Below are 22,097 nucleotides of genomic sequence, written 5' to 3' on the forward strand. Positions count from 1 at the left end.
AGCTCTATCTACCCTTTTCAGCTTTGCATCATTTAGGTATGCTCCAGGGAAGCCTGATAAGCATAGTGCTGAACAAGTCTGCAAAGTCTGAGAACAGCTTCTCTCATGGCTCCTAGCTCTGTTAATATTCATGCAGCTGATCTAGCATTATAACACTAGTCATCTTTTGTACAAATAATGTGGGTCTTGCGGTTTCCTGATGAATTAGAGCAAGTTTTATTATGTGGTAGCCCTCTGAGCGGTACTGAGTATGATAATTAAGGAGGCTTTCTGGCTGAGGGATTTTTGTCTGTTTAGTTGTTTCCTGGCACTGCTTCTGTTAAAGGGTAATTCCTGCAAAATAACACATGTAGCCTCATTGCATTGCTTAATGAAAACAACAAAGAAGCTGACCTGACTGGAGCTGCAGAAGACATATTATGTTATCTTGCTTTTTTTTTCCAAGCTTACTACAAGGTTCAAACCCATTATAATAGCCGAGCTACAATAAATATTTGACCCACAAGTGCTAGAAGGGAATTCTTCCTAATTCCCTCTCCCAATTACATAAATCTGAATGACAAGCTATTTAATCTCGGTAATGGTTAACAGTCTCTGATTACAACAGTTAATTTTACCCAAAGGAATAGCAGCTACTAGTCGAGAAAGGTGTGGTAAAACCTTGCTAATGAGAACCATGTTTAAGGATAGTGTGGCTAAAAGTTGGATTTCTATAAACCAGTTCATTTTTTTTTTTTTATGAGCGTATTTTACTTTTATCATGATGAGACCAGTAAGAAGATCCAAACGTATTCAAACCCTGCATATTTCTGAAAACTGCTTTGGAACATCCTGGGACTCTTTCAAGCAGCAGGGACTCCTCCTCATTTCTACAAGCAACTGCTTTCACAATGGTTTCTTTTATTAAAGCTTTCAAAGCACTTTATGTTGTAAGAAATACCCTGTATAGAACAAAAGCACCAGCTCCGAAAGTGGTGGTGACCTGCAGAACTAGGGTCTTCTCAGGGAGTCTACTTAGCTGTTATAGTACTGGTAAATGTTATGTCACCTGCCTACAGTAGCAGTACAGCATGAAGAAAGATCTAGCCCACAGCAGTCAGTCTGGCTCCTGAAGTAGCATCAGATAATTGACAAGTATACAGAAAAGTTAAGCTGGTCTTCAGAGAGCATAGAGCTGGAACAATTATTACTTTAAAGAGAGATAAACAGAAAAGAATGAAAAAGCTTACTCATGTCCTTAGCTGATAGAAAAAGACACCAAGAGCAGCAATCTCCAGAGAGAGATCCTTCCTACGTCGCAGTCAGCCCTTAAATGGGGTCTAGGAGAGGTGCAGCCAGGCTCCATCCCTTCTGGTCACTCGGCTGAATTGCCTTCACCTGTGCTCCCATGGCTGACTCAATGCTTGTCTCAGGTGATCAATTAGAGGTTCAGGCCGTGATTCAACAATTCCCATACAACTTATCTAATGAGAAAACACATTTTCTAAAGGATAACAGGTAGTGTAGCACTATGCTTTAAATCTGCTATGCAAAATTTATTTTTCATCATATAATTTAATAGTTTCCTTTTAAATTGCTCATTTATTGGCAAATTATCCCAAAGAGCACAAAGTAAGTATAAAATGTTAAACTTCCCTATCTTTCCATTGCTCCTAGGGGCCAGGATTGCTGAGATCAAAGCTGAAACTAACTAGGAAATGGTAAAAGCATGTCTGTTGAACCACAGTTACTATTTGGGATTGCACTGCTAGGAATTGACAACGTCAGTCCTTTTTCACAAGTCTTGCTGAATCCATATAGCTTTCAGATTGTATTGTACAAATCCATGTAAGAGCAACATCCTGACTTCTTAGTGCACAGTTAAATTTCATAAAATTTGTTCTTTTTTTTCTCTTAGTCTTTCTCTCTTACACTTATGCCACACTGCTGCTGAAATCGAGTTAAAATAAAATCTGCTCAACTCCGGAGTGCACCTACAGAAACTTCATTATATTTTACTCAGTCACAGGAAGGTTTGATTTGCTTAGATACAGGAAATTAAGAACACACCATCAAGTAAAAGAACAACACAGGGAACAAGTTATTAACCAAAAAGTATGCTAATTAATTGAAATATAGTTCTAGGCTTAGATTCACTTGGCAGTAACATTGATTGTAAAATGAAATCTCAGAAAAGCCCCAAAGCCTAGATTTTGATGAGATGCTGTAACCACTCTGTGGTAGTGCTGATAGCCTAATTCAAATAAATTGAGAGCTGTCTCTCTTTTAGTTATGCTTTGGGAAAGTGCCTTTACCTCTTTTCCACTGACTTCATTAGGTTGGAGGACAAGGTGCTGATTGCCTCAAACATCAGTGTGCTGTTTTATAGCCACATAATTGAAATCCAAAGTAGAAACTTTAATTGATCAGAATGTTGTGTTGCCTTTTGCACAGTCAGTGCTTGGTTCTCCTACTTAACAGAATACAGGAGTCTTTTTCTTCCTACAGTTGTCTTTTCCATATTTGTGCAAAGGTGTTTTTCTTTTTTTTTTCTTTTTTTTTTTTTTTTTCCAGGAGCAGATGTACAGAATAACAGCTTTGTAACATGCGGGAGGAACTGTTGATAGCCAAAGTAATGTTGATGACTGAACAAAATGTTAATTACATTGGAGAGCAGACAGTATCTGAAATAAAGATGAAGTGTAAGCATTCAAATGTAAGTCAAAGCACAAATCTTAAAGTTTGAGGAGCTACCTCTGGTGATGAAGACAAGAAATGAAGTTTGTGACAATTCTGGCTCTGCAATGGCTTCAGACTATTCAACACTAAGCTCGATCTGTAGCAGAAAACATTATTATTGTTGAAAACAAGTTTCCAATTGAAGTTTCCAATGAACTGCTATTTAACGGTATCATAGATCATTTAAATAGTACAACGGTGATTCATTAGGATGTGCTCCCACCAAACCTGCTTTGCTTAGCAGGACAGTTAAACTACCACAGCTAAATATAGATTATAAAGAAAAGGTGCTAATGCTTTCAAGTACGTACTTAGACAAACGCTATAAATAGGCTACCATTTTGTCAGCTAGTATGTGACAGAGGCATGGAATGGATGCTCTCCCACGGGAATTTTCTGTGCTCCCTCTGTGGCTTTTCTGGGAGCAGCTGCTCTTAGGGAGATATCTGAATGTTCTTTTTATTGTTACTAATTTCAGACTCAGTAGCAGCAAGAAAAGGCTTGCTAGCAGTGAGAAACTGAGCAGGCTGCTCAGTACAGTTTTGCAAGTGCACTGATCTGCAGCGTCATCGGGTGTGCCAGCAGTAGGGACGGAGTTACATCCAGGTTTCAGATTGGAGAGCTGAACCTGCAATGTTATATAGCTCAAGTTAAACTGAGGCTCTGTTAAGTGTTTTTCTCTAATGGGGTTTCATACAGTTTGACATGCATAGTGTAACAGTAAAGAAAGACCCAGTAACACTGTTGAAATACAAGCCAACCAAAATATCTATACGTAGCACACTTATGCCAGATCAGTTTTGTCCGGAGTTATACTTGCATGGAGCTTTGGCCTGATATGCAAAAGCAATTAATCCTATCATTAAAACTAGTGTATTTATACAGGCAGTTCTCAGCTAGCCTTTTCACTGATCTTTCCCTTTTTTTTGTGGTTTACTCCTGTGAAACCATAACAGTACTTATAACAGAAGAAGTGAATATGGAGAAACAGAATGAAGGGAGGAAGAAAAAGGTCTTACACTTTATCAGCTCAGTTGAGTATCCAAAATGAGGCCATCTTCTGAGTCAGGATAAGAATTCACAAACCCTCCCTGATACAATACTACTGCTACTCTATGATATTACCACTACGAAGTTTATAAACAGATGTCTGCACCAAAGGATGGTGTTGTCACCAAGACCTTTGGTTTGAGACTGAAATTCCCTGCGGATGAGAGCATCTGTGCTATCAGATCTCTGAGCTGGTGTCATCACAGCATCTTCTTTTATCTTTACTTACTATCTTTACTTATAATCTGATCCTGGCTCTGCATAGTTATTTGCTAAACTTTCACTGCTGTTGGTTACAGTAAATGTAGTCTTCTTTTGCCCAAGCAGGGAGAAGGCTTGGGAAACAAGCTCCTGTTATTTGACTACATCTGTAAAAATTGGCCTTATCTATCTTGGAAACTTCTCTTTCCCAGACCTGCTACTTTCCTGCTTTTCCCAGATCTGCTACTAAGAAGCACTGTTGAGTGTTGGGCTATTACAACTCTTCAAAACAACATCTTGGATAGTTAAAAAAGAAAAGTTTTTTCTTTTTTTTTTTTTCTTTTTCTTTTTTTCCTTTTTTCTTTACCAGCTCCTTTTACTGGAACAGAAAATGTACATTTTAGCTTTGCCTGAGATCGGTATCAGCATAGTGCAAGCCACTAGGATATAGCAACCTGTAAATAATTGGGGAAATAGTCTCGAAAAAGTAAGCAACATGAGTTTAAATAACATAGTCAAAATGGATTACAACTTGTAGATAAGGCCTCTTCCAGCAGTAGTTTCCCATACAAAGAAATCCTGTTTACTTTATCTTCAAACAGGATTTCAAGCTAACATAGACATCCAATAAAAGCAGAAAATGGGCAAATGAATCAGGTTAAAATGCTCCTTTTGTTTTGTTATTTCACCTTACTATCTGTGCCATTTTAGAGCTGACATAGTATAATACAAGGTTGGCTTTGTTCTTCAATAATTTTCTTGCAGATTTGTTACTAAGATGTATGCTCTACCTCTCCTGGCTAACTCAATGTTTTCAGATCATCATCTCTTTTTTTCTGTGCCCTTTAGCATGTAATATTTTCAGTTACCAGGTTCACGTCGAATTTTTGATTTATTTCAGTGAAATTTTTCTTAGGTGTCTTTTAAGCATAATAAGAAAAATGATAGATTGTAGTCTTGCCATTAAGCTTAGTATCAACCTCTTGTACAGATAGTAGTCCATCAAGATTAACAACGTTACAGAAAGAAAGCATGCTGACAGTCAGCAGGTATACAGCTTCTAGCCCAAGTGTTCATACAGTGCGTCTCTAGCTCCATCGTTACTACATGCATGGTAAAGTTTAGTGTTCTCACTGGATTATATGTTAGAAACATTACAGTTCAGCTCAAAACTATTCAGTTATTTTATTTTAAAAATAAATTTCATTGAAACGTACGTGTGAAGCACTAGAGTCTGGCACACAACAGAATCAATCTCACTGTTTAGTTCTGCCAGATCACTGATCTGCAGCACGATTGCTATTTTTATCCCTCCTTTTGAAATCGAGTCAATCATGACAACATTTCAATTAAAGACTGGGTGCTGAACCATTCTCATCTGTGACTAATAAAAAATCCTAACATTTTCATTAAATCCAGTCTCATCTCCATCATTACTGTTGGCAGAGTAGCATTCTTCTGTTTCTTCAGCGAGGCATCTGTGATGATCAGATGGCCAACTTCTTCCCTTGAGTCACTCCTGCAGGCCTTTTCCTCCCTTGTAATTCATTCTCGATGTCCCAGATGTGTTTAATCTAGGAGCTATTTAAAGGGCAGAGGGAGAACACTGCAACAAAGCCAGGAGAACAAGTGAGGCTTTGTGACGGAGGCAAGAATCACAGAATCATTAGGGTTGGAAAAGAGTTTCAAGTTCACCTAGCCCAAACATCAGCCCACCACCACCGTACGCACTGACCACCTCCCTCAGTGCCACATCCACGTGGTTCTTGTATGCCTCCAGGGATGGTGACTCCATCACCTCCCTGGGCAGCCTGTTCCAGTGCCTCACCACTCTTTCTGAGAAGAAATTTTTCTTAATATCTAACTCGAACCTCCCCTGGCACAACTTAAGGCTGTTCTGTCTCATCCTAGCACTGATACCCGGGAGAAGATGCTGAACCCCACCTCACCACAACCTCCTTTCAGGTAGATACAGAGAGCGATGAGGCTTCCCTTGAACTTTCTCTTCTTCAGACCAAACAACCCCAGTTTCCTCAGCTGCTCCTCATAAGACTTGTGCTCCAGACCCTTCACAGGTTTGCTGGCCTTGATGTTTCTCTTATAGCGAGGGGCCCAAAATGCAGCAGGCGTTCCTGGTGCTAGCAGCAGCTAACACCTTTGCTGATCACAAAGCGCTGTCTCCCACTGGAGCTGCTCTTGAGATGCCGTGGCTCTCACCCCCCTGCTCTGCAGATTGAAATTCTGCCAGCATCCCATCCTTGGCACTGCGCCCAAAGTCAGCGCTGAGACCAACGCTAGCGTGACTGGTAACAGCTTTAAAATGAGGAGGAAAAAAAAAAAAACATGAGAGAGGAGTTTGGAGACTCAGATAAGCTCAGCCATCTGTTTGTAATACACAGGAAGAGAAAAATCAGGTAAACAAGGTTATGGCAAGGGATAAAGAAACATCCAGCACAAGATGACAGGGAGTCAGAAGCAGCTGCTGAAGCGGAGGAGCAGATGGGAAGAAGATAGCTGGCAATTGGAAGCCATTTAGTGCGGTGAGATTGCCTTTGGCCTGACTGGCTCAGAGGGCAGAGCAGCGTCTGCCCGCACAGCCCCGGGGACAGGCTGACATGGCACACATCAGCATGCAGAGCAGGGAATGCCAGAGGTGAGTAACACGGCCAATATGGATTTTGCTCTTCTTTTAGGATAACAGCATGACCAAGTGATGGTTCTTTTTTTCCCCCACATGCTGTGAGCCTTTCTGGTGCGCGGCCTCCTTGCACGCCTAAGTAGTTATTAAATGCTTTTATTTTTTGCTACCTTCCATAACACGTGCTAAGTGAACTTGTTAAGGTCCCATATAACGACCACCCTGTCACAGATGTCAGACACTGCCGTCATTGCTATTTTGTTTTGAGATTTAGGAGAACAGGGCAAGTGCAAGCGTTGCCCTGCTGAGAACTCGGTGTGGGACATGCGGAGCACCCACAGCACGGAGTCACGGCGCCCCGAGCAGCAGAAGGCGCTGCCGGGGTCAGGTGAGCTGCTCCTCTTTGCAGCCGCCTTCAGCCGGGGCCTCTAGCGAAGGGGAGACCGCTCGGGGGGGCGGGCGAGCAGCCACAGGAGCCTAATGCCAGCACGGCGTGCCTGGGGAGGCTACACCTGGCCGCCCCGCATCCCGACGGGGCGGACATACGCTCGGTCCCGTTCCTGAGGCGCAGCTTCCCGCCGACCGGCACGCCCGGCAGCCCCCAGACGCGCGACCCCACGTCCCGCGACGGCGCCTCAGCGACCTTCGGGCCGTCGCCATGGCAGCGCCAACGCGCGGCCCTCCACGGCGGCGGGGCGGGAGCACGCGCACGTGCGCGCGGGCAACTGCTTCGCGCCCCCCCCGCCCACCGCGCGCCGAGCTCCCCGTCGCTCCGCCCCGCGCGGCGGGAAGGGGCGTGGCCATTCCGCGCGCAGCCGCCGTCGGCCCTCCCGCCCGGCGCGGCGCCGCCTCCTTGTCCCGGGCTGAACCGTGCCGCTGCGGAGCTACCTGCTCGGCTCCACCTTGCCCTCCGCTCGCGTCATCGCCCCGCGCCGCCACGGGGAGAGGGCGGGGCGTGTTGCCGGGTTACGGCTGTCATCCGCGCGCGCCGCCGCGCTGCTCGCTCGTTCGCTCTCTCTCTCTCTCGCTCTCTCTCTCTCGCCCGCCCGCCCTCCCCGCCCCCTCTTGCCGCCGCCGCCGCGAGGAGCGGACCCCGGGGCGCCCCCCCGCGCCGTCCCCACATGCCGCAGAGCGCAGCGGCCGTGGCGCCGCGCCCCGCCGCCCGGCTGGGCCTCTAGCGGCCCCCCCCCGCCGCTGCAGCCGGGCCCGGAGTGCATGAGAGGGGGAGCGGGCCGGCGGCGGCCCCAGCCACTCGCCTCCCGGCCGGCCGCGGCGGCGGCGCAGCGCCCGGCCCGGGGGGCAGCGAGGGGCGGCGGCCCCATGTGAGGAGGGGCGGCGCCGCCGCCCAGCCAGCCCGGGGCCCGGCCCCAGCAGCGCCCCGCCGCAGCGGGGCTGGACGCGGCCGCCCGCGCGAAGCCGCCCGGGGCCCCGCGGCGCCGGCAGCCCCGGGGCGGGGGGCGGCAGCCGGCCCCCTCCTTGCCGCCGGGCGGGCGGGCGGCTGGGCGCTCACGGAGGCAGCCGAAAGACAGCCCGCCGGAGCCCGTCCCGACAAGTGAGTACCGGGGAGGGGGGGCGGGGGGCACCGCACCGCCGCTCTTTGTGTCCGGCGGCGCGGCGCGGGGCGCCGAACAAAGAGTGCGGCCGGCGGGAGCGGGGCCGGGCCCCGCGGTGGGCCCGCCTCGTGTGCGCGGGAGGGGGTCCTGCGGCGCGCCGTGCCCCGCGTGCGGCTGGCTCGTGTGGGGCGCCGTGCCGAGAGCTGAGCGGGGAGGCGCCGGCCGGGAGCTGGCCTTGCGTCCCGCGTTGTCGTGTGCTTTTAAAGCCAGAAGTGGAGAAGTTCTTCACGAAGCACCAACAAGTGCTCCTGCTGCCCCGCCAGATCCGCCGGCGAGGCTGGGGAACGGCTACTGGGGCCATCCCGTTGTACGGGGATGGTTTTTGTGGGTTTTTCCTTTTTAATTCTTCTTTTCTTTTCGCATTTTTGCAGACCAGAACTTCCCTCTAAGCAGGCAAACAAAAAAAAGGCCCAAAACAATAATAAAAAAACCCCAAAATCCTACTCGTTGTAGTGGAGTGCCCTTAAATGGAGAAAATAACACTTGTTTTTCACTGTGAAAGAAAGTTCTGTCCATCAGTGTTGAGCTGTGTTAGTCCTGAGTTTACTCTCCTACACCACTGTTTAACCTGGTGCTACTGGGGAGCAGCTCAGGTGTTGTTTGTTTGCTCAGGCAGTGTTCAGACACAGGTGCAGAAGCCAGTTTTGCCCATACTGCTCGCTGTGTGTTTGCCACTGGCCCTGGTTCCTCTCAACAGCCTGGGAAGCAGAAGGGAATGGGAAGGTAGGCAGTGCGTCACGTGTGTGCCTGCTTCTTTTTGAGACAAAACTTTCTGGCAGATGTGAAGAGTCTGTTTTAGACAGATATCTCCCTGTCCTAGGCTCCTTGTTGTCACTGTAGTCTTAAAAAGGTGTGTGCTTGAGTGTGGGTGGGGAACCAAAGTCTCTATTTAGATGAACTTTTGCTTTTTTTTGCTCCAGGAGCCAGAGTTCAGGAAAGGGGTTTTCCTTCTGGTCACTGAAGGGAATTGAGCACTGAAGGTGCTGCAGAGATGGTCCGTGCTTCTGTTTGTTTAATGCCCACAGGAGTCAAAAGGCACCGCATTTCCCCCTACTCCATTATGGTGATTGCATTTGCTTTTATGTCACTTCCTGGTTTCAGACTTAAATTTTTCCTTTCCCGCTCCATCGTCCTGTTTCTAATAACAGCCCCGTTCTGTCTGTTGGCAGCCCCAGGCACATACGTATCTCAAGAGAATGTATGGTCTGATGCTATTAAAATGATTTTTTTTCAGGGTTTAAGTAGTTCTTGCTACTCCAGCCTACTAGTCTAATCAGAACAATTCCTTTGTTCAGGCTGAACAATCTTTTACTACTACACTTGCATCTGTTTGGTAGCAGAGACATTCCTTTATCAGAAGGCGTGTGAGTTCCACCTGTGTCAGCTTTTAGAGGAGCTTTAGAAAAAGAAGTCATTTATGTCTTCAGACTGACTGTCAGATCATCTTCACTTCTTCCCACTGTGTGTGCACGTGCTGCTTTGGAGAACTTCAGTGGGATTTCTTCTCTGAGCTGTCAGGAGAGGAACGTGTGCGGTGGTTTAGTCCTGGTGATGTCATTGAACCAAGTTCTGTCTCTTTAAGGAAACCAAGCATCTTTTAGTCAGCGTTAGTCATGTAGTCTGTGCGAAGTTCAGGCTGCTCTTAGCAAACGTGTTTAATCTTTTCGCTGTTCCTCTTAAGAATGCAGCCACACTGACTGAGTTTACATGCGTCGCATTTGAAATAGAAGGGCTGTTAAGACGAAAGAGCTGAAGCAGAGTTGCTCCAGCTTTCTCTGATGCCAGTTGTATGTATCGGGTAATTCCTCCTCAAAGAGAATATGAAATGCTTGTAATCTCTCCTGCAAATTCTCTTCTGGGATAGAAAGTACTGTAGTTATTTGCAGACACTGAGGGATGGGTCTGCACTAACACATTCCTCGTGGTCTCAGGATAGACTGAGGCTGCTTACCAGGATTGCTTCTGCAGACCTGTGACAGCAGACACTTGAGATATTTGTTTGATGAGGGCTCATACCCATGAAAGTTTAGAAGTCAGCTGATTGTTAACAAAATTCTGGGTCTTGTGGTTTGGTGGCACAGCCACTGGTGCTTCTGGAAGCTGTGCTGGCTTAAACCAAAGGCTGGCTGGGCCCACTGCCCTGCGGTCACCCTTGTGTGAGCAGCAGCTTGTGCAGCTGGCTGCTTTCCTCAGGGCACCCTGCCCGTGCCTGTCCCCCTGTGGCTTTGGCTGCTTCGTTCTGGGCATCCAGTCTCCCGTGGTGGCTTGCTCCCGTGTGAATGGGGCTTGGAGGGAAGAGCAGATATGGTTTATGTAAGTAAGCACTTCCACTCTCAGCCCATATCCCTGAAGTTTATGCTTAAAAAAAATCCCAATCCCCTTCACCCTTCTCCCTTATCTTTGAAATAGCGGATATCTTTTGAGAGCTCAACTAAAGTGATTCAGATTTGGAAAAATAGGCATATATATTATAATTTAGGTTACAAGATCACGTGCTTCAAAATTAAGCAGTATCAGAATAAAAAGGATTTCTGAGTTCTGTCTGGTTTGTGCTTGCTGTGACAAAAAGTACATGATCTCCCTTCTAGGCTGCTTGTCTTTGCAGAAAAGACAGCTCTTGATTCTGCAGTAGCTCTTCACTTTATCTACTTGGTGCCCTGAGAAACAATTCCCTGCGTTTTTTCGAGGGTGAAACAGTGTGTTTTTCTATAATGTCATGTCTTAAGATATGAGCAGGTATCTTCTTCCATTTCTGCCTCAAGATGTTTAAGATGTTACTGTCAGCCAGAGAGCACAGCACCACAGCTCGACTAGTAAGAGGAGATGTGAAATAGTTCTCATTGTTCAAAACAAACATGTTTAGCTCAGATAATCTTTGCATTGTGAGCTGAGGTGGTTAGCTTCTCAGCGAAGGATGAGGATTTTGCACGTGTGCTTTTTCACTGGCAGAATACTGATGTGATTTCAGCAGTAAATGTTCAGTTGCAGGTTACCTGTGGGAGCAGGTTTGCTCTCAAACAGCTGTTCCACCTACTTCTGGATCCCTCCAAGATGGTCAGTGGTGGTCACTGCTGTCCAAGCCAGCAAAATTTGTTGAGTTTTCTTGATCAACTGCAAATAGGTACTGGAATGGAGAGGTGTGGGTGTTCTATCTGTATGCACTATTGCCAGTTTTGCCTCTAATTCTGGAGTTGTACCAGTATGATGCATTTTGCAATGCAGTTCACTTGACCTCAGCTCTTGTAATTTTCTTTGAAAAAGAGGAACACAGAAGGCAATTTCTATTTGTGTCTCGGAAAACTTAAAAAGTGCTTGTCAGATTTATTAACCCAGATATATTGTTAAGGTGATTTAAAAAAAAAAAAGGTGTTTTTATTTCTTTTGGAAATTATTTGATCTGTTTCTGATTGGTCTCATAAGGCTGCTTTGTAGCCTCTGTGATATGATGTAAGCCTTGTTACCTCTGTTAGTAGTAGATGGTGGTTGGCCAGTCTGGCCTAGGGTGAATTTAGTTTGTTATTGGCTTGAAATTGGGTAGATGTTTATAGTAAAGGGACAGCTCTAAGGCAGCTGATGTTGAGTTCAGAGATTGGGCAACTGAAAATGGTCAAAACATTAATGTTTTCAAGTGCTTGCTTTCTTGGAAACATTTCAGTAGTATGGATTAGAACTATGGGTGTTTGAGCAAGTATTTTTTGGAGACACAGGTCTTTCTTCTCACCCTCTCATCCTCTGAGGGCAGGGCCTGCTGTTGAAGCAACAGCTTCTATGTACAACACCCCTCACTAGGGTGTGAGAGCCGCCCAGAGGTGGAGCTGAGAACTCTGGGGGCCTGGAAGAGCACCCTGGAGAGGAGAGAGTTGGAGCTGTGGGATGAGGAATTAGGATTGTGTCCTTTAAACTCCTTGTCAGTCTTTGGCAGTGAATCTTGCATGCTTATATGGCCATGGCCACTGCAGTATCCTGGGTTGTTGATTCAGTCTTGGTTCCTGTTTCTGTGTGTGGATCCTCCTTGAAAGTTAGAAATCTGCACTCATTCTAGGATTATTGTTAAGCTCGTTCCTACGTTCTGGTTCCCTGACTTTGTGGTCCAGTGTATTTGCCTTTCTCTGAAGGAAGTGCTGAGAGGGGAAATGTTGCTCTGGGTAACTGGAAATGTGGGAGGAGATCTTGCAGCCATACAAATTACTGGAGACTTCTCTTGTTGTGTTCCTCTTACTGGGATTAGCTGAGATTTGAAATAGATAGTGGGGAGCCAACTGCATGAGGAGTATGGAGAGTCCACTTTAAAGGGAATGAAATATCCCCAAACTCATGAATGCAGCTAAGGTTAGTCAGCTTAGTTTTGTGTTGTTGTGGGTTGTGGCTTTTACTTTGAACTTCAGAAGGATGGGAACTGCAAAGCCGAGGTGTGTGTTGTTGACAGTAACTACTTAACTCTGTCCTCTTTGACTGGAAGAATGTCTTTAATGCATGCCTTGGCTCTGGGTTCTCGTGGACACCAGTGAATATTCTAGAAGCACACATTTTGCAGGATAAATTTTTATCATGTTTTCTGTAAGATGAAACATGATGTTTATGTCTGCAGTAGTGTACAGGATCTGCTTATACTCATTAGGGATTCTGCCTCATTGCAAACGGCGTGTGAAAAGATGTTCTTTTCTATGTAAAATGACAAGCTTTGTAAGATAGAATGCATATCCTTATATATCTGCAGGGGTGAAAGCAGTTGCAGTGCTTTCAGAAGTGAACAGGCTACTTCAGGACAAGCTGCTTGCCTTACTGAATGAGTGATAAACCCAAAACACCACAAGCTGACGCCAATGAGGAAGAAAAGGTTTCGAGCTTTTTTCCAGCTTCCCTTTTTAGGAAAGTAAGCAGCTCAGTGTGTTCCCTGGCGAGTGCAAGCCTTTCAGCATTGTGGTGGTGTTCATGCTTGACAAGTCTCTTGCTAGCTATTCCAGTAATGTAAAACCTGGCATTTCTATGGATGTGTGTTGTTATTGACTTTATCATCACCTAATAAAAGCTGTGTTTTTTTTTTAAGAATAATTTCTTCAGTGTTCAAGATTATAGCCATTTAATTGTGATAACCAAACCTACACCTTTGGATTCTGGTCTTTCTGAAAATAATTTACTAATCTTTTGTGGCAAGTGTAGTCCCATGTAGCTCGGCACAGTTTTCAATCTCTGTGGAAGATCTTAAGCCTACATCCTTGCCTCACCAAATGCTGTACCTGCACAATTTGGTGTTACCTCTGGCCAGAGCTGGAGCCAGATGGTCAGTAAACGTGCAGTTTGCCAGGCATGCCTACTTGTTGTTTGCATTTTGTTATTTTAATTCATGCAGTGATATTCAAAGCAAGAGATTTTGGGCTTCCACACAGTGCAATTGGGCTGTGAAACTGAGATCCAGGAGATAACCTTGGAACGTAGCTTGGAACGTAGTTTTGCCATGGCAATTTCTTCTGTTATTGCCAGGACTGATGAATATATCTTGAGATCTGAGGTGTCCCTGTGGGTGGATGACTGATATGACAGGGATCTTCTTTCTTTATTGCAGAGTGCAATTATAACAGTTCTTATATATCACGAGGGCATTCTTTAGTCATCATAAGGCAAAGTCACTGTGTTGTTTTTTTTCTGCCAGTAAGCTTATGACACAAACAGTGCCATTGTCCAGGTACCTAGATGGCAGGCCTTATTGGGTAGTCTAGCAAAATGGAATTTCAAGTAATCATTTTGGTTGGGGCACCCTGTTTGGGAACTGCTTTTCTCCTATCTCAGTGTGCATTGCAGTTGCCCCAGGGAAGGAGACAGTGATTTAACGTGTGATGCTGTTCTTCACCTCCTGCCCCTGACTGGTGACCTGCTGTGTGTTTAAGCTGTTCTGTGTACCCAGTAAGGATGGATACTTAGCTGTGTGACAGACCTTTGGTAGAAGGGTGCAGTTAGGCCTCTGCTGTCACAGCGTGTTAGCTGTGCTGTCTGAGGTGGCAAGTTGTGACAGTGCCGTCTCAGGTCTGGTTAGGGGCTGCACCACAACGCCGTGCTCAGTTCCCAGCCGGCAGGACTTCCATTGCCAGCTGTGTGACAGACGGGGCTGCTGCCACAGCTTGTTCACAAAACATGGCAACAACACCCAGGCTTGTAGCCACGCAGCAGAAATTTGAACCGTGCTTTCACGTTGTGTCTACAGGAAAATGAAGATGTATGTGAAGCAGATTCTACAAGGACCGTCTTAGTTGGGCGGTGAGCTTACGTGGGTCCTATAATAGGCAGGTGTCTGAACTTGGTGTTTTCTAACTTGGAATACTGAAGTGTTTGCATTAACCACATCAGTTACCTTTGTAGTGGCAGCTTTTAGCCCATTTAGATGTCTGGCTTAGTTTTACGTACCTGAGACAGTGCTAAAACTGGAGTGGTTCTTAGACGTGGCTGGCTGTAGCAAAACAACTCTGACATACACAGTTCTTTGTTCTCAGGATGTTCTGATTCTTTTCAGTTTTTGTGTTGAATTCCTATCTTTACAGCTTATTGCCATGGTAAGTCTTGCAAACTGTTTTGTTATTTGTCCTTTGAATGCTGTTATACCCGACTATTTTGGAACCGAGCAATTCCTGATATGCAGCAGAAAAGAAGTGGGCTGATCTTGAAATAACACGGAGGGTCAAACGTCAGCTCACGCACCGCTGACGTTGGGCTGTGCCTTGCAGGAGCACTTGGTAGCACTCGGCTGACTCAGGAGCACAGGCAGGGGTTCTTGCGTGAAGGGCGGGGGTGGCTGTGCGGCTGTAGGCTGGGGACTGCATGCTGCGGTTGTGAGCAGGCGATGTAGGAGGTAGGCACAGTCATCCAGCTCATCTGGCGTGTTGTTTACACCGGCTGTGGGAACCTTTCAGAAGGGTGCTGGGAATGACTGGAAAAACAAAGGCTTGCTTGGTGGCACAAAAGAAATGTTAAGGTTTGGATCCTTCTCACTCCTGTTGTTTGTTTACACTGTGGTGTGGTGGGAACAAAATTAATTGCTGACATGAGGCATGACCTGGTGAAGTCTAAAACAGAGAAAACTTACAATTGGAACCATTTCCTCTTCATAATATTTTTCCCAGCCATACAAAGGTTGGGGAGCCCTGAGGTGTTATGTTCATTTGTCCTTTGCAGGAGCTGTCACATCACAGTGTACTTAACCTGATTGGTTGCTGTTGGAAAGGATGGTTCCCAAAAGCTTCTCCTACCATCATCCTCTCAGTCCTGGGGTTAGTCTGAACTTTGGGTGATTCAATTCAGGAAACTAAAATGGTAGAAAACCGGCAGTGCAAGATGAAGTGAGAAAGGAACTGAAGACTGATAGTGTGATGTGGGATGTGTGCTGGAGCTGGCGTGGGATGCAGCTGGTGGGGAGCCTGCTGGGCACTGGCTCGCTACTGGGTTCCCTGGGTTGTGCCCTGAAACCTCACATCTGTGGTTTTATCTGCTCAAGTGGGTGCGGAAGGTGTGCTGCAACCAAAAGGGCAGATCTGGCTGCCCCCACCCCTTGCTGGCTTCTGTGGTTTGTGCTGTGCACTCAAATCCAGCTGGTTATCAGCCAACGTGAGTGCTACTGCTGCTGGACTTCTAGCCTTTGTGCAACAGCAGAGTGGCATTGCCCCTTTTAGCAGAAAGCCAAATTGAAGTAGCTAACGATGCTTATAAAGCATGTAGTAATCTGGAGAAGTCTTGTTGTGTGTTTCATGCTGTATGTACATGACAAAAAAACCCCACCTTCAGCTACTACTCCAACTCAACCTACGAAAATAAGTATGCACGCTTGATCTTCAAAGGTTTTTTTCATGCAGTTCTCTTCATATCACGGTTACAGCTTCACCAGTCTGGACAAACTAATCCTTTTATTCAGTAGAGTGACACTTAACACAGTGATCAAAGCTGCAGCATGCAGAAATATTGGTATTCAAATCTGTGAAACACAAGGGAAACAAATTGCTGAGCAGCAGAGCTATTAAAATCCAGTTTTCTATGGATTTGTATCCTCAGTCTTCTGCTGTACTCCTCCCCTAACTGAGCTTTTGTTGCTGCCCTAATAGCTTCTGTGACCTTGCCCGTTGCAGATCATTCAGATCCTGCTGCCTCAGTGTTGTTCTACTCCCCATATGATCTACCAGGTTTTTTGCAGCTTGCTAGCTGGGCTGCATGTTGCATGTGCTGTGACTAGAGCAGGGCTATCCATATGTGAACTGGCTGTTGCCAAAGAGAAAAATACCAACTTTCAAGAATTCTACTGATGGCAGCATTGAGAGTTTAACTTTTGTGCCACTTTGTTACTTGCCGCTTCCAGAAGAGAATCAGGATTTCCTGATGGAATTCACTTAACTTTTGTCTTTCACTCCTTTTCAGAATTGCTTTTTTGGACTGGTGTTGGAGTGCCACCAAATAGTTTTCACATGTAGAACTTGGATTAGCTCAGTTTTCAAGATCGGTCTTCAAGTTGTTAAGCCTTATTAGGTTGTTTGCTAAGATATAACCCTTTTTAAAAATCTCTTGGGATTTTAGTTTGACTCTTTTTTTCTTTCTTGAACCAAATTTTAGGGTCTAAACAGCTGTTTTATGGAAGCATCTTGCATTAATCATGAATTTTCACAGCAATGTCTTATGTTACTTTAGAAATGTTAGCCCTGTAACTTAGTTGAATAAATTGTTTTTGTTACAAAACTGCAGATGAAGTCCCACGTTTGTAGTTTTCCCCCTGTATTGTATTTCTCTGCCTCTCTAATTTAGGGTTAGCACATCTGATCTTTGTGATGCTTTTTGGCTTTCCTCAACTTTCACCTTTCTTTGAAACTGTTTTTGATTAATTAGCATTTTGAGCAGTTTTTGCATTATGTAACAAAGTTTTTACTTCGTATGCTGTTTTCAGTTGCATCCAACTTTTCTTTTTTATCGGAGAACTTTTTAATGGGCTCTCAAAGCGGACGTGTCATTTTCTGAGTGTTTTGCTAAAATTCATCAAGTCAGTGAGCAGTAAGTTCACCCTGGTGTGCAATGCCTTGTCAGTGGCTCACTGGCATCACTCTTTTTATTTAGTTTGGTTATGTTATCTGAAGACCTTAACCTTTTTTCTCTTAATGTTAATAGGTTTGACTGAAAGTTTTTGCCATTTTATCATTTCATACTTGCAGGACCACGAACAAGTGAAGTTGTTTTAGTACAGAACACAGGCTTTCTGCTGTTAATGCTCATCTGTAAGGTAGTAGGCCATTTAGTGCTTTTTCATTGGATGACTCTTTGCTGACATCTAAATAAAACCAACTTTTTTTCCCTGAGATTCAAACTCAGAACACTGAGATTCGTTTTCCTTAATGACCTTTTGAGACTTGAGGAAGAAAAACCTGTTTTGAAAGTGATTTTTCCCATTATTTCTCCTTAGTTTGCTGCTGTTGTGAAGTTCTGCTAACCTAAAAAAAACAGTTTCCTTTCCAGAAGCTGTGTTATGTACACTTTGTGATATCGACCTGTGTAGCATTCGCAACAGTACTGTCTGAATAGTAGTTTCAGCTACCTTGGTAATGGATGAAAAGCTTGTTTGCCCAACTCTCTCTGAATCATATTTGCTGTCTCTTTAAAATGTTAGTAAATATTGTTGTATTTCTCACACTGTAATACTAGATGTTTTTAATAAGATGTTGATATGATCTTTGTAGTATTTAGAGATTACTTTTTCTTCACTTAAAATAAAATGAGAAAATGCCAAATATATTTGATTTTTTTTTTTTTCCCTAAATGTGGTGTTAATGAGAAGTTAATGAGCTCTATTCCACTCCCTAAATCAAGCAGTTAAATGTTGACAGTTTAAAAACGTCTGCTCAGGTAGGCTGTTTTAGCCTTTGAATTTAGGATTTAGGAAGTCTTGGATCGAGATGAGAGGAACGCATCCAGATATGCTGTAGTTGATGGGGAATGAACGTGAGCTGAGAGGTCCCTCCATAATGAATCATGCTGAAATTCCTTCTAGCCTTGCATAGGAACCCAGAAGTTCCCCAATACTATATGTGGCCCATCTCAAAAATATCCCTGTGTGGATGCATAGGGAAGTCTTTTTTATGGTGTTTGATACTTTTTGTACTTGAGCTGCATTCAGCTTGGGACATCTCTGAGAAGGGATGGTTTCTGTTGCTTCAGAAAAGGTTGAACAGTTTCTCTTCTTTGAACTTGCCCAGTTTTTCCTTCTGCAACAAATTCTGCAGGTATGCTAGCTGCTGTGTTGGGAGTCGCTTTTAGTTTGAGTGTGGCTCCTACTTGCTTCATTAAGTTGTTCCAGTTGGCTCCTATCCTTTGTTTTTCGCATCTCTTGCCTCTATCGCAGTCCCTTGAAATTGGACTTTGGTCTGGAAGAGACCATTCTTCACGTGTGAGTTCTGCACTGAAGTCATTTTTTATGAAGTGGTGTACATCCACAAACAGACACATTTCTACATTTATTTTCTCACACTTCATTTTCTTGCTGAAAAGGACCATTGCTTACTGGTACTTTAAGGTAGACATCAGTCCTAGGAACAGCAGCTTGAGCTGAAGTTTAAGTTGTGGGGGATGTTTCCTGAAGAACTGCTTGGCCCTCTGGAAATGACGGGTATCAAAGTAAGGAGGGATTCTTGGCTGTGTTTCAAGGAAACTGCAATTCCTGTATAGCTGTTCCTGGGTAAAGAACATCACAGGAACTCCTTTGTGTCTTGATGGTATAGATTATGTCTGTGTGCGTGTATGAAATAATGTTGTATAAAAATTACAATATATAAAAACCACAGCAAGATATTTCTGAAATAAGTAATTTCCTTAGTTTGTTAGTATCACAACAGTTGAACCAGGCAAAATAAACAAATGTTCAGCCCTTGTAAGTTATATCTTGAAGTCTTAATAGCGTGTTAATGGTTTGTATTGTAACAGCAATTTTTAAAAGATTTTTAAATCATAAGCTTGCATTTTTTTTATCGTCATAACTATTGCTATCACGAACAAATCCAAAGATGCTTGTGATGCATTTTAACTCTGGTTCAACTTTTTATCGCTGCCATAGACTGTATCATGAGTATTTTGTTAAATACAGGTAAAAGTAGTTCAGTTAAATTCAGGTCTGCAGTCATTGAACTGTAGACCTAGATTGTATCATGGGAATAGCTGTGGAAAGCTGAGTGCGAGCATAAATGTTTGCTGTATTGTGAGTTACAGATGTTTGTTGAACTTCTTAGTGACATACTTTTGTTGCCTCGGAACAAAACTGATTGTCAGTTTTTCACTGTTAATGAGAAGTACTAGGAGCTTTTTATTAGTCCAAGCTTGCATTTATTTGTTTGGAAGAGCATGATACTGATCTCTGAAGAGCAGGACTTTCAAGTACACTTAGGTCACTTAGGAACATAAATTCCATGACTTTGCACTGAGCAGAACTGAAATGAAGTGGAGGATTAATTTTGAAACTTTAGCAGGCTGGAAAGTGCAATTGATGACAAATATCAGGCAGCACATTGTTATCAAGGTCTCATTTTTGTATGAACCTTTTTAAGCCCGGATGAATGTATAAGTGTAAAATTGTTTTGAAAGTCTTGGTCAGGCATGGGCTGGGAGAATTAACACAGTGGGGATTCATAACCTGATTTAGACAGCATTATATATATAAACTTACTGTTAATCACTTTATAGAAGTCATGTCAATTTATTCTCTAGGAGAGAATAAGGGAAGTGTGGTGTTAACTCCTCGAGTCTGTCTTTGCGCTCAATGCTGTGTTGCTGTTCTCTTCACCAGCGCACTGCAGTAGTGCATTCACACCTAGAAGACTCCAAAGTCCAGCAAGAGCTTTAAATGAAGAATTTAAAGGTTGAAATTTTAAAATTAAGCAAAATTAACTACCTGTTAACTTTTGCTATGAAGTACAATGGTACTTTTTTGGCTTCTTGACTACTTATTGATATATGTTTTGTCTGGCAGCAGCTTGGAGGACTGCAGAACTTGTTGTATGAATAGTGGTTTCAGCTATCAGTTGTCTTTCTGTGCCTTATCAGGCTGTTTGACAACTGTTTAATTGAGAAGTTTCACAAGCTATTGGAGTGTTATTGTTAGAATAAGCACTTAATTCCAGAAGGATATACTCTCGTGGCTTGCTATGGAGAGTCACAGTGTAGGGGGGAGGGATGGTATCACTTCTCTAGATAGCGTGCTTGTTTATTTTATAAATAGAGATTATTTTTTCTGAACATCCAAGGACAGAACCTTGGCTAATTGTAAGTATCTCTGTGGGGACAAATGTTTTATTATCATTCTGTTACAAGAACTTTTGCTGAGAACTCGAATGCTCCATTCAGAGTAACAAATTGGAATCTTGTCCCTGCGAAATTGCAGAAGATGAAACTTTTGAACTTGCTCATTTGTTCTCACTCGAGTAGTCCTGTATGTTACAGCGGGTAGTTATGTTGTTACACTTGACAAAGAGAAGCAGGTGAGATATGGTAGCACGAGAGTGACTTAAGGTTGCTTCTACAGAGGCTTGCTGCTAGGACAGTAGGCACTGTGCTGCCCTAAGAATGAGTAGTAATGGATAGACATTTTTTAACCCCCTGGATCTTGTTTTGCTTGATTATCTGCATTAATGTTTTATACTGCTGCAATATTTCACTGTTGGTAAAAATTTATTTCACTTATTCTAAGGATAGCAGTTTAGTGGAGTTAATTACCTTATTTTTTTTTTTTGCCTAGCTGATGGTGACTGGATGAAAACTTGCTTTTTTTTTTCTTTTGGCCCCAGCTGATTGCAAACCAATGGAGTTGACTTGTTACGGAAGCAAGTTTAGAAATTGCGAGTGAAGGAGGAAACTTCACTTAAATTCTCATAAAAGGGTTGCAGATACTGTATTGCTAAATGTATTAGGGCAAATTGAGGGTCTTGCTTGGAAAAGGTTTGGCTGTAGTTATGTTACAGCTGGTTACTGAGAACAGTAAAAGCTGCTTAGCACCAAGGAATTAAGTTCAAACTTGACTTTGGTTTAATTGAGAGCCAGGGACACAAGTGCTTCTTCCCATGTCTTCTGTTCATGAAATCCAAATGAGTCTTTGGATTAAAGCTGAGTGTGTCCCTTGTTTTTTCAATCCAGAATTACGATGCTCGTGTTGATTACAGTAGGTTATCAGCATAGCATAGCTTTAAATAAATCATGAATATTATAAATTTGGAGGTTTTGGTGGTGTGGGGGAAGGACACTACCTTGACCAAGGGCCCTAAGCTTTTCTGTTTGTAAAAAAAAAAAAAAGGCACAGAACTTTGCACTGATGTTACTGCATTTAGAATAGTTAGCGTGGAGGGGTTTTGTGTCAGCACTTTAAGGAAATGGACAAGTTGACAGATTCTAGTCTGAGATTCTACTTCTGAGTATGAGGGTTTTTTTTTTAAAGCATAGTTAAATGAATTCTATGAGGTTTCTGATGTTTCATAGACTAACAAAAGGTTGCTTTATTAGTAGCTTTAATGAACAAATCGCTTTATTGGCTTAGACATACTGGTTGCTTTGTCGGCCCAACCAGCTATGGGTTCTTGTTTCAATTCACCATTGTGCAGGAGTAGAGAAGTGATAGCCATTGACCTTCTGTTAAAGCACAATAAAAAGTTTTTTGTGAAGAAGAAAAGTGTGCAGGGAGAAATCGGAAAGCAGTTTTCTAACTTCAGTTCAGCAACACAAAAACCAAGAGACAGTGTACCTCTGCTGTTCTTTTTCTCGCGGGGTGGCTCAGTACAGTGAACCACCTGAAACAAGAAAACCTGAGACTGACTTTGTGAAGGCAGTTTTTCATGGAACTTGTGTATGAAGTAAGAAGGAATTTTTATTGTAGCTGTAGG

General features: G+C 43.9%; 1 protein-coding gene across 1 annotated transcript in view; it reads left to right on the forward strand.

Moving 5' to 3' along the window:
- The first annotated feature begins 8,039 nt into the window (after positions 1-8,039).
- The window catches only part of FBXW7 (F-box and WD repeat domain containing 7), a 160,047-nt gene continuing 145,989 nt past the window's right edge, over positions 8,040-22,097 (forward strand). Inside the window, exon 1 of the mRNA XM_031588898.2 lies at positions 8,040-8,159. The gene's annotated coding sequence lies outside the window, so the exon portion shown is untranslated. The remainder of the gene's footprint in view (positions 8,160-22,097) is intronic.

This window comes from Phasianus colchicus, chromosome 4 (genome assembly GCF_987193195.1).
Source record: "Phasianus colchicus chromosome 4, bPhaCol1.hap1.1, whole genome shotgun sequence".
NCBI classification, from domain to species: domain Eukaryota; kingdom Metazoa; phylum Chordata; class Aves; order Galliformes; family Phasianidae; genus Phasianus; species Phasianus colchicus.